Source organism: Carettochelys insculpta, chromosome 2 (genome assembly GCF_033958435.1).
Source record: "Carettochelys insculpta isolate YL-2023 chromosome 2, ASM3395843v1, whole genome shotgun sequence".
In the NCBI taxonomy this organism is placed as follows: Eukaryota; Metazoa; Chordata; order Testudines; family Carettochelyidae; genus Carettochelys; species Carettochelys insculpta.
The window spans coordinates 231,739,797-231,755,334 of NC_134138.1; the positions used below are offsets into that span (position 1 = coordinate 231,739,797).

The 15,538-nt window shown below is 41.1% G+C and overlaps 1 protein-coding gene across 1 annotated transcript in view; it reads right to left on the bottom strand.

Annotated features, from left to right (window-relative positions):
- DYNC1I1 (dynein cytoplasmic 1 intermediate chain 1) overlaps window positions 1-15,538 on the bottom strand; it is a 291,917-nt gene that overhangs the window by 90,402 nt on the left and 185,977 nt on the right. The window lies entirely within an intron of this gene.

The following is a 15,538-nucleotide window of genomic DNA, read 5'->3' on the forward strand; positions in this document are numbered from 1 at the left end:
TATGGAAACACTTTGTTTTCTCCTACTCACCGTGACAGCCTAAAGACAAGGTCCAGTGCAGAATGTCAGGGCTAGTTTAATTAAAACAAGTGACACATGCTGTTATCCAAGGTATCGATCCTGCATTCAAAGATGCTACTTCCACTAACACTTGAAAATTATCTCTCTTTTCATCCCTATGTGCAATCCCTGATTTAGATAGGGAATATATTTTAATACAAGCAAAAGTTAAATACATGATTAGAACAGATACCTTAGCTGTTCTCCCGGATGACTTCTACAGCTTACTTTTTCAAACACCACAGAATAGGCTGCACTGAGTGCCAAAAGTGTTCTAAAAGATGCAGCATATTTAATTTTGGACAAATTTTCAAAAGGGGCCTTCATCTGTGCATGTTCAGAGTCTCATGCTTACATTTTTTTGAATTACCTTCACATACAGAACATAGGCGCTAACTCCATGGGTGCTAGAGCATCCATGAAAAAAATGTAGTGGTCGATCAGCACCCAACAGTCACAACTGATCAGTGGGGCTGCCAAGCAACTGTTCGGTGGTTCAGAGGGAGGCTTGGAGGAGAGCAGAGAGCAGCGAGGGTGGGAGCTTCAAGGAGGGGTGGAAAGAGAAAGACCAAAGGGGAATCCTGGGGAAGGGGTGAAGTGGGGGTTGAGCTCCACACGGGGAAAAATAAAAGTCGGTGCCTGTAATGCAAATGACGGAATTTACAGAATGTAAGCAGCATCATTTGCACAGAAGTGGACGGAGTTCACCTTTAGCTGATGTTGAGCAACCTGTTCACTGCCAGATTTGTTTATTTACCAAAGACTTAGTAATGGGAACATTTTGTGCATTGTAAAACAAAGAGTCAGTGACTCAGGAATTGAAACATTCATAATTTCCAAGGCCAAAAGGGATCATCACTAGTCTGACATCCTGTATAACCCAGGCCACAGAACTTCCCCACTATAATTCTGAGGGCATCTCCTTTAACAAAATATCCAATCTTGATTTAAAAATTATTAGTAATGGAGAATCCAGTACAGCCCTCGGTAACTTGCTCCATTGGTTAATTACTCATGCTGTCAAAAATTTACACATTTCTTTTAGTCTGAATGTGTTTAACTTCAACTGCCAGCCATTGGATCACGTTATATTTTTCTCTGATAAATTGAAAAGCAAATTGCATATTTGTTCCCTGTGTAGTTACAGATTGTAAGTAAGTCCTTAACCCAGCGGTGGGAAACCTGTGGCCCTCACTCTACATGTAGTCCATTCTGTGTGTGGCCTGTAGACATTTTGTTTACCGTTGCCTATGGCAGGGTTGCTAGATTCTGCTGGTTTCCGGTCATACAGTTTTTTTCCTACTGGTATTACTAAAGTGACATGCATTAAGCCAAGGGCATGTGAAGTGAGGTGTGTGCTGATTGCACACAACATTGACTGAGTGAGCTGTGTGCTACCTCTGCATGAGATCAAAGCACTGCTATGGTTCAATCAGCACATCACAAACTTTAGGTATGTAAGTGCACTTAGCAAAACTACTCTCTCCCAGGAGACCATTTTGGTTGTAACAAGATGAAGGACCCTCATGTGACCTACTCACTTGCCTACATTGTCCCTCACTGTCTTAACCTCTTTGTCAGGCCAAATAAGCTGAATTCTCTAAGTCTATCCCTGTAAAATGCGGGTTCTAATCCCTTCATCATTCTTATGGATCTGCTCTGAATCCCTTACTATTTATCAAAATTGTTCTTGAACTGAGGGCACCAGAACTGGTCATAGTAGTCCAACAAGAAGTCACACCAATGCCTGATAGAGAGATACAACTTCTCTAACATTCCCCTACTTATGCATCTCAGGGTCACATTAGCTTTTTTTGGCCAAAGTAATACATTGGGAGCTTTTGTTAAATTAACTGACCCACAATGACCTCCAGATCTCAAATCACCATCATGACCGCCAAAGCTCAACTCTTTGTCAGTCACTGCTTTCCAGGATTAAGTCCCCCAGTCTGTAAGTATGACCCACAAGTTACATTACCAGATGTAAACTTTCACATTTAGCCTTATTAATATGCATATTGTTTGCTTGCACCCAATTACCGAAGTAATATAGATAACTCAGTGAGAGACCTGTCCTCTTCAATGTTAACCATTCCCACAATTTTTTCTCATCTGAAAATTTTATGCTTCATTCCAGGTTATTGATAAAATGTTAAATAGCCTAAGGCCAATAACTTGCCCTATGGGACCCCACTGGAAACATACCTGCTCAAGGACAATTCCCTGTTTGCAGTTCCATTTTGACGCTTATCAGTTAGCCAGTTTTTTAATTCATTTACTGCAGTCCATGTTAATTTTAGATCATTCTAACTTTTTTTTTCATCAAAATGTCATGTGGTACCAAGTCAAATGTCTTACCTAAGTCTATTATGTCATATTAACTTTACCAACCAAATTTATAATCTAATCAAAACAAGATATCAAATTAGTTTCACAGGATCTATTTTCCACAAGCCATGTTGATTTTCATGAATTATATTGCCTTCATTTAATTATTTATTACGTGAGTCCCAGATCACCCACTTCATTATCTTGCCTAGGAGTGATGTCAGGCTGGCAGGCCTATAAACACCTGGTTTATTCTGTTTATCTTTTTAAAAAATGGTACCACATTAACTTTATTCTAGTCTTTGGAACTTCTCCAGTGCTCCAATACTTATCGAAAATCAACTTTAATTGTTCAGTGAACTTCTCAGCCAGTTCTTTTAAATTTCTTAAATTTCAGTTATTTGGATCTGCAGATTTTAAAATGTCTGACTTTAATAGCCTGAATTTAACATCCTTCAGACATTCTTAATGGAGTAGAAAATAATGTTATTGCCACTATACAATGAGACTGTTTAATCTGTTTTTCTTCAATTATAGAACAGAAATAATTATTGAACACTTCTGCCTTTTCCGCCTTTCTATTGCTCATTCTATCATTTCCATCTAGGAGTGGACCAGTGTCTGCGAATTGCATATCCCAACTGCATAGACATAAAAAATAGGTCAGGTTGGGGCCACGTGGAAAATACAGTGCTTCATTTATGTTGCACAGAATGGACCAGATTTTTAAAACTAGATGATTTCTAAAATATGAGACCTTTATAAAAAGCTTGATCCAAAATACACTGACATCAACTGAAATGTTCCTCTTGGTTTCAGAAGGAGGTGGTTTGGGCCCTAAGTCTCTGGGTGCACAAATAAATGAATAAATCCTCAGATGGGAAAATGTTATTGATACTTGTCAGATGAATGAGCTCATTTGGCACTCTCTAAATGTATTCCTCCCATCCTTTTCCTCCAGCAAAGTAAACAGATGACCACTCAATACTAAGCCCTGAAAGACAGCAGTGTTGGGCTTTGTCAAACTGGAGTAGCGAATTGCATAGATAAGTGACTGCTAGCAGAAGCTCTCTCTGATCTCTGCTGACATAACAGGACTATGGCAGCTATGATCAAAACCACATAGCTCTTCATAGGTGAAAATCAAAGCTTTTAAGGGAAGCCAGAATTAAAGTGAGAAGCTACACAGACTTTGGAGAACAGTAACACTAAGTTCATTGCAGATAAAACTATTAAGTAGTCCATGGCAAATGGACGCCACGAGTAGCCCTCTGTAGAACACCTGGCAATAAATCTGCAGGCCAGAAAATCCACAAGCAAGAGTGAAATTTTCTAGTCAGGTTCAGATACAAAACAGCACATCTAACCATCACTATTTCTTGCAAAACCAAGAGAAGTCAAGGGTCCCAAAGTACCCTTAGATTGCGAACTTCACTGACAGTGGGTAAACTTACCCCGGAACAACAAAGGCTCATGCCTCCTACCACACCTTCCCCATGTCTACCACTATCACTTCCATCTGGTTTGGACAGAGCTGTCGTTGTTCTCATCTCAGCCGCCACACACACACTGATAGTGCTGCAGTCCAAAGCTTCTGATAATCTCCGCTACTGACTTCTGGCACAAAGTAAGAGGTGGGACCGAGGGCCGTTGAAGGTATATGAGGGCCCTGGGTTCAAAGACGATTTGGGCCCCACACATATCCAGGAGCACCTGAGCTGTGAGAGCCAGAGAGACCAGCCCCCAACTTTTAAATGTGGGAAGGCCATGCCCATCCCCTATTCCACATGGGCATAGTAGCCTCAGACAAGTACAGAGCAGTGGTGGCAGGGGCTGCACTTTGTGGCTGTCTGATCAGGAAAGTACTCATTGATCACGTCCTGAAGTCCATTCTTATTTAAGAGAATGCTTTAACTTAGGAATCGAATTACAGTTAAGCATATAGTTTAGAGTTTTCCTGAACAGGGATGCTCCCTGGAATCAGGACCTGTGTAGAGAGGCATCTTCACATATGGATGGGTGGGCAGAATGGACTTGGTCAAGACAAAGGGCATGTAGGCAGAAGGCACTTACATTCAGATGATCCCATGGCTGGCAGAAAAGTCTCTTGGTCGCTACTGAAGTATCTAAGGCTGCATTAATTTACATTTGGGGCCAATCTGGCTTCAAGACAATCTCAGAGTTAAAGAGGAAGAAAGGGAAGCCCATAGGTGGTTTAGAGCCATTATTACTTCCCAGCATCCCTAGAGTCATGTGTGGAGTGGAGCTTGGCTGAATCTGAGGATCTAGCTAATTAATGTTTATCCCAGCATACCCATCAGGTGACTTTAACAGGAATCCTAAAGGAAGTGGAGGAACAGGCAACGTATGTTTAATATTTGTGGTTTATTCTAATCACTTCTAAGATGTTGATATTTTGTACTCTTTAATCTGTGTCACTTGGGCAAATTTTTATCAGTTCACTGTCAAAATAATTACAGTAATCTTTTCTTATCTTTTGATTTAATTATACCTTCTAGTTAAGATTGACAGACTATATTTGCCCAAAGCCATTGCTTCCACTCATGTATCATTTATAAGTGGTGTCACTGCCTAATTAAAATAACTGAAAATTAATTGAACATTGCAATTAGTAGTGCCGATAGACTGAGAGATAACTACAGATAAACAGATGTATTGTGGAACTTCAGATTAACCCACCATAAGGAAATTTGATTAAGCAGCAGTGCAGAAACATATAAGCTGTGTCCATACTACAGAGTTCTGTCGACAAACGTCATTGTTGACAGATATTTCCCAACAGAATGCCTGTGTGCAGAACACATCCACACCTAATAGAGGCTCCCTGTCAATGCCCTCTGTCAACAGAGAGTGGCCAGACTGTCCAGCCCACTGTTGACAGAACAGCCAACCGGGAGCTCTGCAAACAGGACCGCCAGGTGAACCAAAACCTTCTGTGTCAACAGAGGGCCCCTCCAGAGCTTCAACACTATTTTTTTGTGGGCAGAATCTGTTGACAGAGGAGTTATGCCTCACATGGTCAAGACAGAGCTCTGCTGGGAAAATTGCTGCATTCTGTCGACAGATGTTCAACAGAACGCATTTGAAGTGTGGACACTCCCTGGTTTTGTCAACAGAAGACCTCTTCTGTCAACAGAACTCTGTAGTGTAGCCCCAGCTATAGACTGCCATGACTATGTCAGTTATTAGCACTGTTCCAATATATACTCTTAACTGCAGGGTCTGCTCTTTCTCAATAATGTGCAGTATGTATGGAAATATTAATCACTGCAGTTAGAAAGGAAGCTTGTCCGCATAAGCCCAATTTAAAAAAAAATCCAACTTTTTTCTGAAGAAATCCCGTTCCCTTGAAATTTCATGGGCCTCACATCTCATGCCATGTGCAGTCTTTTTTTCTCAGAAGATTGGGAAAAAAATATAAAAGAAGTTTTAAATTTTTGAGAGCGAATCTTCAGTTGGTATAGAAGAGGACAACTCTACCATTAGACACCAGCTAAAGAGCTGGCCCTTGGAGCTGAAAATTCCTCTGTCAAGATCTTGAAATTTCTTCTGTTTTTTGGCTCATTGGAAAAGGTACAGGAAACCAGGAGGTGTGGTTCAGGGAACTAGAAAAGGCATGGAGATGAAGAGGGTTTAAAGTTGCAAGGAAAAGGAGGGCTCAAAAGGGGACAAGAAAGCTATATCTACACAGCAAAGTTATTTCAGAATAATAGCTGTTGTTTCAAAATAACTTTGTAAGCATCTACACTACTCACACGCTATTTCAAAAAAGCGAGCACGTTATTTCGAGTTTTGTAAACCTCATTGCAGGAGGAATAGCACCTATTTTGAAATAAAGGTATTTCAAAATAGGTGAAAATAGGTCAAAATAGCTCTATTCCTAGTGCAATTTCAAAATAGACATAATGGCACTATTTTGAAATTGGCACTATGAACTATAGAAATTATAGGAAATATCTGGCTGCTATTTTGAAATGCATTTTTCTGTGTCGCTGAGTTATTTTGAAATAACTTGGAATATTTTGAAATATTTTGGAATAGTCATTCTGGAATGGATTATTTAGAAATAATGCTGCTGTGTAGACATAGCAGAAGAGGCAGTCTCCTACCCTTCTTAACTTAGAACACTTAGAATTCTCTAGAAATAAAACTTTAGGCAATTATCATTTTATATGTGTTTGAAAGCTTCGCCTTCAACCGATTCAACCCACTCAGTTGTCAACTTATTGGCAGGAGACTCTCCGTGCACTTGCTATGGGGTTGCTAAACTCTATGAGGATAGAACTCTGGCCTCGTGAGAGCTGTTTGAGCAGGGTGGCCTTCTATGGATATTTTACACCAACTCTTTTGATGTAAATTTTGAACTTAGAGAACTGGGAATTCAGTTAAAAAAAACCAAACCCTTTACTTAATGAGAATTAAGGTTAGAAGTATGTTTCAGTGAAGTCCCGTGATATTACTTGAAAACCAACAAACCAACCAATCAAATCTTACAAAAGCTGCAAATGAGCACTTAAGATTCATCCAGTACCAGAGAGTCCTTCATATTGGAGACACCTTCATTATCCACTCATGGCTACCCTATACACATACATGAAGAGTTCGCCTGGATCATAAAGACATAATCACATTTGTTCCATCCAGTACGACATGAGCACACACACACTCATACACACTCTTCCTTCCCTCATGAAATATATAAAAGGCTAAAGTAACAGCCTGCAAGGTGTGGAAAGAGGTAGGGCTCTTGCTGGGCACACAGGATGGCTTTCTGTGAGATATAAGAGGAACAGGCAACCTCCTGCCAACAGTCAAAAGGGCAACCCTGTCCACGGCACCTGAGAAACATGCTGAGATATGAACCACAGTACATGGAAATGAGAGTCAAAGTTAGAGGAATGTGGTAAGTCTAAGGGCCACCAGCACATGCGATAACATCACCAACCAAGACGAGCTAATAACATCAGCATACAGGTTGCTGCTGCTCAGAGAAGCAATGAAATACCTGCTACGGCCACACAGAGTGCTGCTGTCAACAGGGGCATACAAATGAGGGCACTCGACAGCGAAAAGGAGGTGCTCATTTACAAATCGCACGCCTCATTTGCATACTCTCACCTGATTGTTGTCCCAGAAGAGACTTCAGTCACCACAAAACAAGCCATGTAGTTGGGGGGTCTGTCGACCACACCCCCATTTGTCAACAGCCCCTTAACTCTCATTTTTGTCAGGTATAAGGCACCTTTGGTCAACAGACCCCTGTCTACACAGCTTGTTTTGTTGCGACTGAAGTTTCTGCCAGGCCAGGGATCATAAGAGAGTATGCAAATGAGGCACGTGATTTGTAAATGAGCACCTCATTTGCGTTGTTGAAGGCCCTCATTTGCATGACTCTGATGGCAATGGCACGCCATGTAGACATAGCCACAAACTGTCTTGGGTCACCTAGCTCCACCAATGACAGGATGTCTCTTGTGCCCTGTGTATTTCTGACAGAAGTGTACTTCTGTGCACAAGCATATATATTCAGTCCAAATAACTGACAACAAAGAGCAATACCATACATTTCTTATGTACTGTTAGCCTAATCCAAATATCTCTCTGTTTACATAGTATAAACACAAAATCATAAAGGGTCACCATGCTTTTCATTACTTCCAATGTGAGATGTTTTAAAAGCATTTGAGCTATTTCACACCTAACATTGGTTTGGCCTTTCACACTAAGGTAACTAGACTTTAACTTCTTGTCTGGGCCATTCAAACACTTTTACAAGATACAATCCTATTTTTAATATAATTTCACCAAGGATACGCGTTTTGACAAATTACATCTATTGTATGTCATGAGTTTTATAATACAGTAAACCCTCGAAATGCACGATTTCGATGTGCACTTAACTTTCAAAATCTCACTCTGTCCTGGCCCTGGATCAACCTCCCGCCCCCTGCAGCCCTGGTTCACCCCCTCTATGCCCAGCACAACTCAAAACCCACTCCCTCAACCCCCTGTGGCCCCAGTTCAACCCCCCCACCCAGCCCCGTGTGGCCCCAGTTCAACCCCTGCCCTGCCCAGCTCACCACCCTGATGCGTACCTGCGTCTCAACCCCCACCCCAGTTCAATGCTCCCCCCCAGCTCTGATTCAACCCATTCCCAGCTCCGGTTCAACCCCCAACCCACACAACTCCAGTTCAACCCTCCTGCCCCAGTTCAAACTTCCCGCGGCCCAGCCCCGGCTCACCCCCGACCCCGCGCCCAGCTCCAGCTCCCCCTCCCACACAGAAACAGTTGTAGGGTCCCAGGCCACGGGTGAACAGACCTGCAGCCCTGCGGCTGGGAAGTGGCTAGGGTCCTAGCTCAGGCCTCAGTGGCAGCCCCAGATGAGGGTGCAGCTTGGTTCCCCTGTTCTCTGCTTGCAGGACCCAGGAAACTGAGCGGCCATGAGATGGTCAGTTTCCCGGTCCCACAAGCCACAGGGAGACTAGAACCAGGCTGCCCCCTGGTTCTCAGCTCCCCACCACTCTGGGAACCAAGAAACTGACAGCCCTCGTGGGCTGGTCATTTTCCTGACTCCTGCAAGCCCAGGGCAGCCAAGAACCAGGCTGCAGCCTGCTTCCCGTCTCCCTTCGACTTGCACGAAAATTCGAGTTACACTGGGGTTGCTGAAACGCAACCCCCACGTAACTTGAGAGTTTACTGCATAGTTAACTTTGCATTAGGCTTATACAATGCATTATGACATTATTGTACAACACCATGAACGCCTTGGTGAGGGGTGCTTCATTAATGAAATGATTAATTATTATCATCCTAGGAGTTATGGCAAATGAGGGAGCACCATCCAGAACAGAACATGTAGGGCCTGTTATTTAACAGTTTCCAAGTCTGCTTGTAGAGAATTCATACACTTCTTGTTAATTTTCAAAAGATTTTTGCTACTCTGAAAAATCTTCCACTGACAATTTTAGTACTTGAACTAGTGAGTGAATACTTTTATTTTCACTTTATGGAATGCAAGGGTATTAATCATCATTAAATTAATGTTGTCCTTATACAAAAGTTCTTTTCAGGGGGCTGTTTGCCAGCCATTCAGCTGTGGGGGTGGGAAACTGTTGATTTTAGACCTAAGGTAGAGGACAGTTGGAGTCAGGCTTTTAGTGATGGATTCCTTGGCTTTTGGGGACTTTAGAGCACTTAAAAAGAGTAACTGTTCTGCATCTTGTGCCAGGTAACACAGTAGGAGGCTTCACTGTTCACAAAGTGCTCCCACAGAGACACAAAAACATAAGGTAAAATAGTTTGCTCAAATATGGACCGAATGCACTCTCCATTGGAAGTAGCCTACACAGAGAGCATAGTTACATAACCTAAAAAAAAAAAGGCATGGTTATGGCTGTTTATCATTTGCTGGATAGCTAGGGAATTGCACAGTGCTCTATATTCCTTCAGGCAAAATATTCTGCAGAGAGAAATTTTTATTACGTGTTGATTTCAGGTCTGATACTGCATTTCTTACACCCTCCCAACTTTCATTGGAATGGGAGTTTGGGATGTTCAAGAACAATTTTCCTGGGCCATTATCATATTAACAAAAAGAAAGGTATGCTTTTCTCCTTCCTCCTTAAAATATTTTAAATTGTATTAAAATCAATCGAACTCTGCAATGCCTATCATAACTGAATAGCATGTGAGCAATCACAGGATTTTATTATTTTTCTGATACTTACGGACAGTGTGGCAAACCTTCATTTTTTATCAGTAAAATTTGCTCCAAATTCTAAAGCAAACTAGCACGCTTGTATTTTTTTAAGCATCAATAATGTAAGCCATCTGTGAAGAAATAGTTTTGCAAAGGCATCCCTTTCAGGACACTTTGTGGATTTTGTCACTGCTTGAGGTTTTGGCACACCATCAATATTGCTATAATTCTCTTTCATGAAGTATAAGTTTTGAATGGGATCTCCTGCCTCCTTTAGGTAGCTGAAACTTTAAAAATACTACACGCCTAACTTTGAAAATGAAAAGGTTAGGTTTTCTAGAAATTATGTTATATTAAATTGCAGTAATTCCAAGTGGCATCAGTGAAAGGTATCAGACAAATGGGAGCTGGAACACTTTAAAATTACAGAATGTGTTTCATACTAAGCTACAAGTCTGATGCCATCTTTAAAACAGGTCTAAAAGAAAGAATAGTGCAGCTTTAAGCAAAGGAAATGAACGCTGCTGGTAAAGATTCTTTACAAATCATGAATTTTAACACATGAAAAGTGAAACAGGGCTGCTAAAAGTGACAGCATAACATTTCAAAAATGTCACACTCTATCCCCCTCCTCAAAAAAGCCCCTAAGCTGTAACTGTTTCGAATTTTCTATCCAAGAAAAGCAACATCTTGTCATTTCATAATTCTTTGATTAATAACTGAAATCTCTATTTCAAGTGAATAAGGAGATACAGGCTCAAAGGTGCTAAAAGCAAAGCAGCTAGCAGATGTCTATTTTTTGTTTTTTTATTCTTCTCAGTAAAGTTCATATGAATCATCGTGTTAATTACTAAATTGAAACAACACTCATTTTTTATTAGCACACATCATAGACTGCTTACTATTATGATGTTATAATTTACATAGCATCCTTGGTATGCATGGTGCTTCATGGAAAAATATGAAATTGTTCATTTCAAGATAATGGTGTATCAAAGTTAAAATGAAAAACAGCCTCGGAAGATATTGGAGTATAAAAGTAAACAGAAAGGAAGGGATACAGCTCTGTGGGACACAGTTTCTTTCAGAACAGAATTACAGTAAACTCTTTCATATGCAGAAGCCCCAGGACAAGGAGGTCACTAGATATTTAAATATTCTGGATAATAGGGAGGCATACCTAGCAATGCATAACACTAAAGAAAAACAAGATTAAACATTAAGAAATGAACAAAAATATATGCCGAGGACTTTATTTACCAACAATAGTATTGTACACTGTAAACTTATACTGTAATGGCTGTATTTATTTGTATTTACTTTCACTATACTGTACTTGTGGAAAACATAACTAAAATTTACTTACGATTAAAATGCCAGTTGTTTGAGAGTTCCAGATAATAGAATGCTGGATATGAAAGAGTTTACTGTAAATATTAACGAGGTGATAGATTTTTTGAGATTTTCTTCTACCACTTGCAGTTATGAAATGTACTGTTACCTTAGTATAAGGAAAATAAGTCAGTTTCAAATAGAATTGATAGCCCCTGTGGAAGGATATTAATTACTTTTTAGAAATGTACATCTCATAGAGCTGAAAGGGACCATGTGAGGTCAGGGAGTCTAGTCCCCTTCCCTCTGACCAGGGCCAAGTATCATGCTTGTTTTTGGTCCTAGGTCCCTAAATGGCCCCCTCAAGGATTGAGCTCAGAACCCTAGAACGACCAGGCCAATGCTCAACCCACTGAGCTACCTCCCTGCATTTAATGCTAATGTAACACTAATTGCTATTACAATCAGTCGACTACTACAGTACTAACTGTGATGTTCAATAGCACCATTAAGTTGTAGGATATGGTTCTGGTCTGCAGCACTTTGTCCAGGTGATAACTTCGGTCGCAGTAGAGCTAACTAAACAACTTCCCATCGGCTACATTCCACATTTGAATGCTTCAGTTCAATTTTTGTTGACTTCCATAAAAACTGGTTGCAAACATCAAAAAGCCAAATCAGCTCAACTGGCAGTCATTTTCACTAGCCAGTGGCTAGAGGCAAGCTCCGCAAAGAATAGAAATAAAGAAAGACAGCTAAGTTACCAATGAGAAATGATAAAGTATAGGAATGCATCAGAGATTATTGCTCAGTTTTCTGAAATTTATCAACATATGAGAGATCAACCTTCTGGGTAGCCGAGAAGATTATACACATTGGCCCAAGAAATTCTTGAGGTGAAGTGGAAGACCCAGAATTTCACTCTTTCACGCAAGACTAGTTTTTACAGGGCTGTTGCCATGAATTACTGCTAATCGTATTTAGGGTCAGAGATACTGATATAGGTGGCAGACATAGAATTATTCTCCATGCAGAACTCTTGTTGGGAGTTCAGTTGAGAAGGAATTCTCAAATTATAAGGGGTGAACGCTTCTTCAAGAGAAAGCCAGGAAGGGGAGACCCATTGGGAAAGACAACCTTCCGTTGTTAAAGGAACATCCCCAGTACTGGGGGGAGAAATCTCTCTGTGATGAGGAGCAATTGACTCAGCTGCAGTTCACATGAACAGCATCTGCTCCAGCCTGTTCAGAAGAACATCCAAGTTTCAAGTGTGAACAGTGAGGATGTTTCACGGAAGACTGTGATAATTCTCCCAATCCTGATTTCATGCACACATGACAAGAGTAGGGCAGGACAGAGCATTGGTTTAGAAGGGTCCAGAGGCCTCCAGAAGAACCACTGAGGTAGTCCCTGGGCGTAATTAGCAGTTATCTCTGAAGCTATGCAGTGGGTTTTCATTAAGGGCAAACAGCCCACTGGGCTCCAGCCTGCCAGCATCTGACAGTTGAGCCAAACTGGACTTCAATCAGGAATGGTTATAAGGGGGAGTTGGAGACAACTTTGTGGACACATGGTGAGATCTGCATCTCAGAGCCTGCACCACTTTGGAGCCAAGCTACAGACTCCCTATCTCTCTGGAAGCTGAAGGGACTGTCACCTACTGAGTTTGGATCTGGAATTGCTTCTGGCCATGAAGATGTCTGGACTGTTGATGTTAAGGAAATGCTGAGGGGTCTTTAGGGGGACTCTGAGCTGCCAGTTTCCTCTGGCTCTGAGGAATCTAAGCAACACGTGTGAGGTTTTCATGGAGGCTCAGGGCATCTCTTTGAGAAGATGAGAAGGGGATGTGCATGTATGTGTGTATACTCTGATATACCTTTCACTGAAGTTCATGTAAGAGCAAAGCACCAATAGAGTTCATGTGTGGAAGTTGTTTCAGAAAAGATTGCACAAGTATTGCAAATGCTAGTTGCTGATATTTGTATTTTAAACGTTATTCTTTAAGAAATTTCTTTGCATTACCTCTTGGCACTGTAATACTTAACAAAAAATGTCTTGAGGGGACCATGCCCTGGCCTGTGCCTCAGAAGAGAAGTAGGCTGAAGTGCAGGGAGAAAGAACAAGAGTGCTAACCTATTTTACACATGCACACGCACACAGATGTTCTGTGGATTTGGGTGCCTGGCACCTTTGGAAACAAGCCCCTGGAACACAGAATACATCTGAAGGAATTTATGTTGACTTTGAAAGAGCAGACGACAACAACAAAAGGACCAAACGAGGGAAAAAAAAGCAACTCTGTCCAACACCAGCCGCTAAATATAGTCTTTCACTTACCTCAGTGCATTTAATTCTAAGATACGTCTTTCTGATTCCATCCATTCAGTTGAAAAGGGGAAGACCACACCAACATAAGCAATGGAGAGTGGTCAAACACATAACTTAATAACAGTGTAGAGAAGCCACTACAGAAAAAACTAAGGGGGAATGAAAAATTTTGTGGTGCGGTTGAGTGGCTGATTACTATACTCAATCCACCAATATTTTCCAAGCATGGACAGCTTCTATTGAAATTAAAATAGAAAACACAAGGCCCATATTCCACAAAAAATTGACAGTTTACTAAAGACATGGAATCTGCCAAGTAAGTATGACTGCATGGCACTGTAGGAAAAGGACAGAAATAGCCGCTGCTGCTACTAAAGGTGTTAAACTGAAAAAAAAAAACTGTCTTTGTAATTATGCTAAAAGTCTATCTGACTCCTTGAAAGAACTTTCAAATGATTAATACTTCCTGAAATAAAAGCTGCAGCATATATCTTCTTCTCCCTAAAAATACGCTGAATTAAGTTACTTCTCCCATAAATAAATTGCCAAATAATTGCCCAGGGATATGTGGAATTTCTATGTTTAAGAGGAGGTTAGCCAAACACCTGTCAGGGATAGCCTTGATAATACTTGTCCTACCCTGAGTGCAGGGGACCAGACTAGATGACCTCTTGAGGTCCCTTCCAGTCCTAAAATTCTGTGATTCTCAGCGTCCGATTGATACATAATACTGCACTTCTGAGCTGTTTGGAAGAATCAGTACAGAGAAATAGGAAATGAATAGGTCAAGTATGCATCTAAAAATAAGGCAGAACATTGTCAAGTGTAAGACTGCTTTTGTGTGTGTGTGTCACCACTAAGAGTACAGATTAGAACTTCTTAAATAGTGGAAAAAGCAATGCACAAAGAGTCCACCAAATTAGAAAACAAGTGTAAGTTTGACATATTTGTAACCCTCTGTTGGTCAGCTAAAACTTCTGGTTTCTGGCTTCCTCTCCCCCTTACCCATGAAATAAGTGATTTATTTTAAAATCTGGTAGCTAGGCCCCTGGTAGTTAGGCAAGTTCAGACATTACTTGGAGGTGGGGCAAGCTCTACTCTCTGCTCTCACAGCAGGGATCATAGAATTATAGGCCTGGAAGGGACCTCAGGAGGTCATTTAGTCCAGCCCCCTGCTTAAAGCAGGATCAACCCCAACTAAGTCATCCCAGCCAGGATGCAGACTGCTGCGCAACTAATAGAGAGGAGCTGATTGAGAATTTGAAAGTGGAAGGGAGCTTGGGTGAAAGTGATCATGAAATCACAGAGTTCACAATTTTAAGGAAGGGTAGAAGGGAGAACAGCAAAATAGAGACAATGGATTTTAGGAAGACAGATTTTGGTAAACTCAGAGAGCTGGTGGGTAGGATCCCATGGGAAACAAGACCGAGGGGAAAAACAATGGAGGAGAGTTGGCAGTTTTTCAAAGGAACATTATTAAGGGTCCAAAAGCAAGCTATTACTCTGTGTAGGAAACATAGAAAATATGGCAAAAGGCCGCTTGGCTTAACCAGGAGATCTTGCATGATCTCAAAATAAAAAAGGAGTCATATAAAAACGGAAACTAGGACAAATTACAAAGGATGAATATAGGCAAACAACACAGGAATGCAGGGGCAAGATTAGAAAGGCAAAGGCACAAAATGAGCTCAAACTAGCTACAGGCATAAAGGGAAACAAGAAAACTTTTTATAAATACATTAGAAGCAAGAAGAAAACCAAGGACAGGG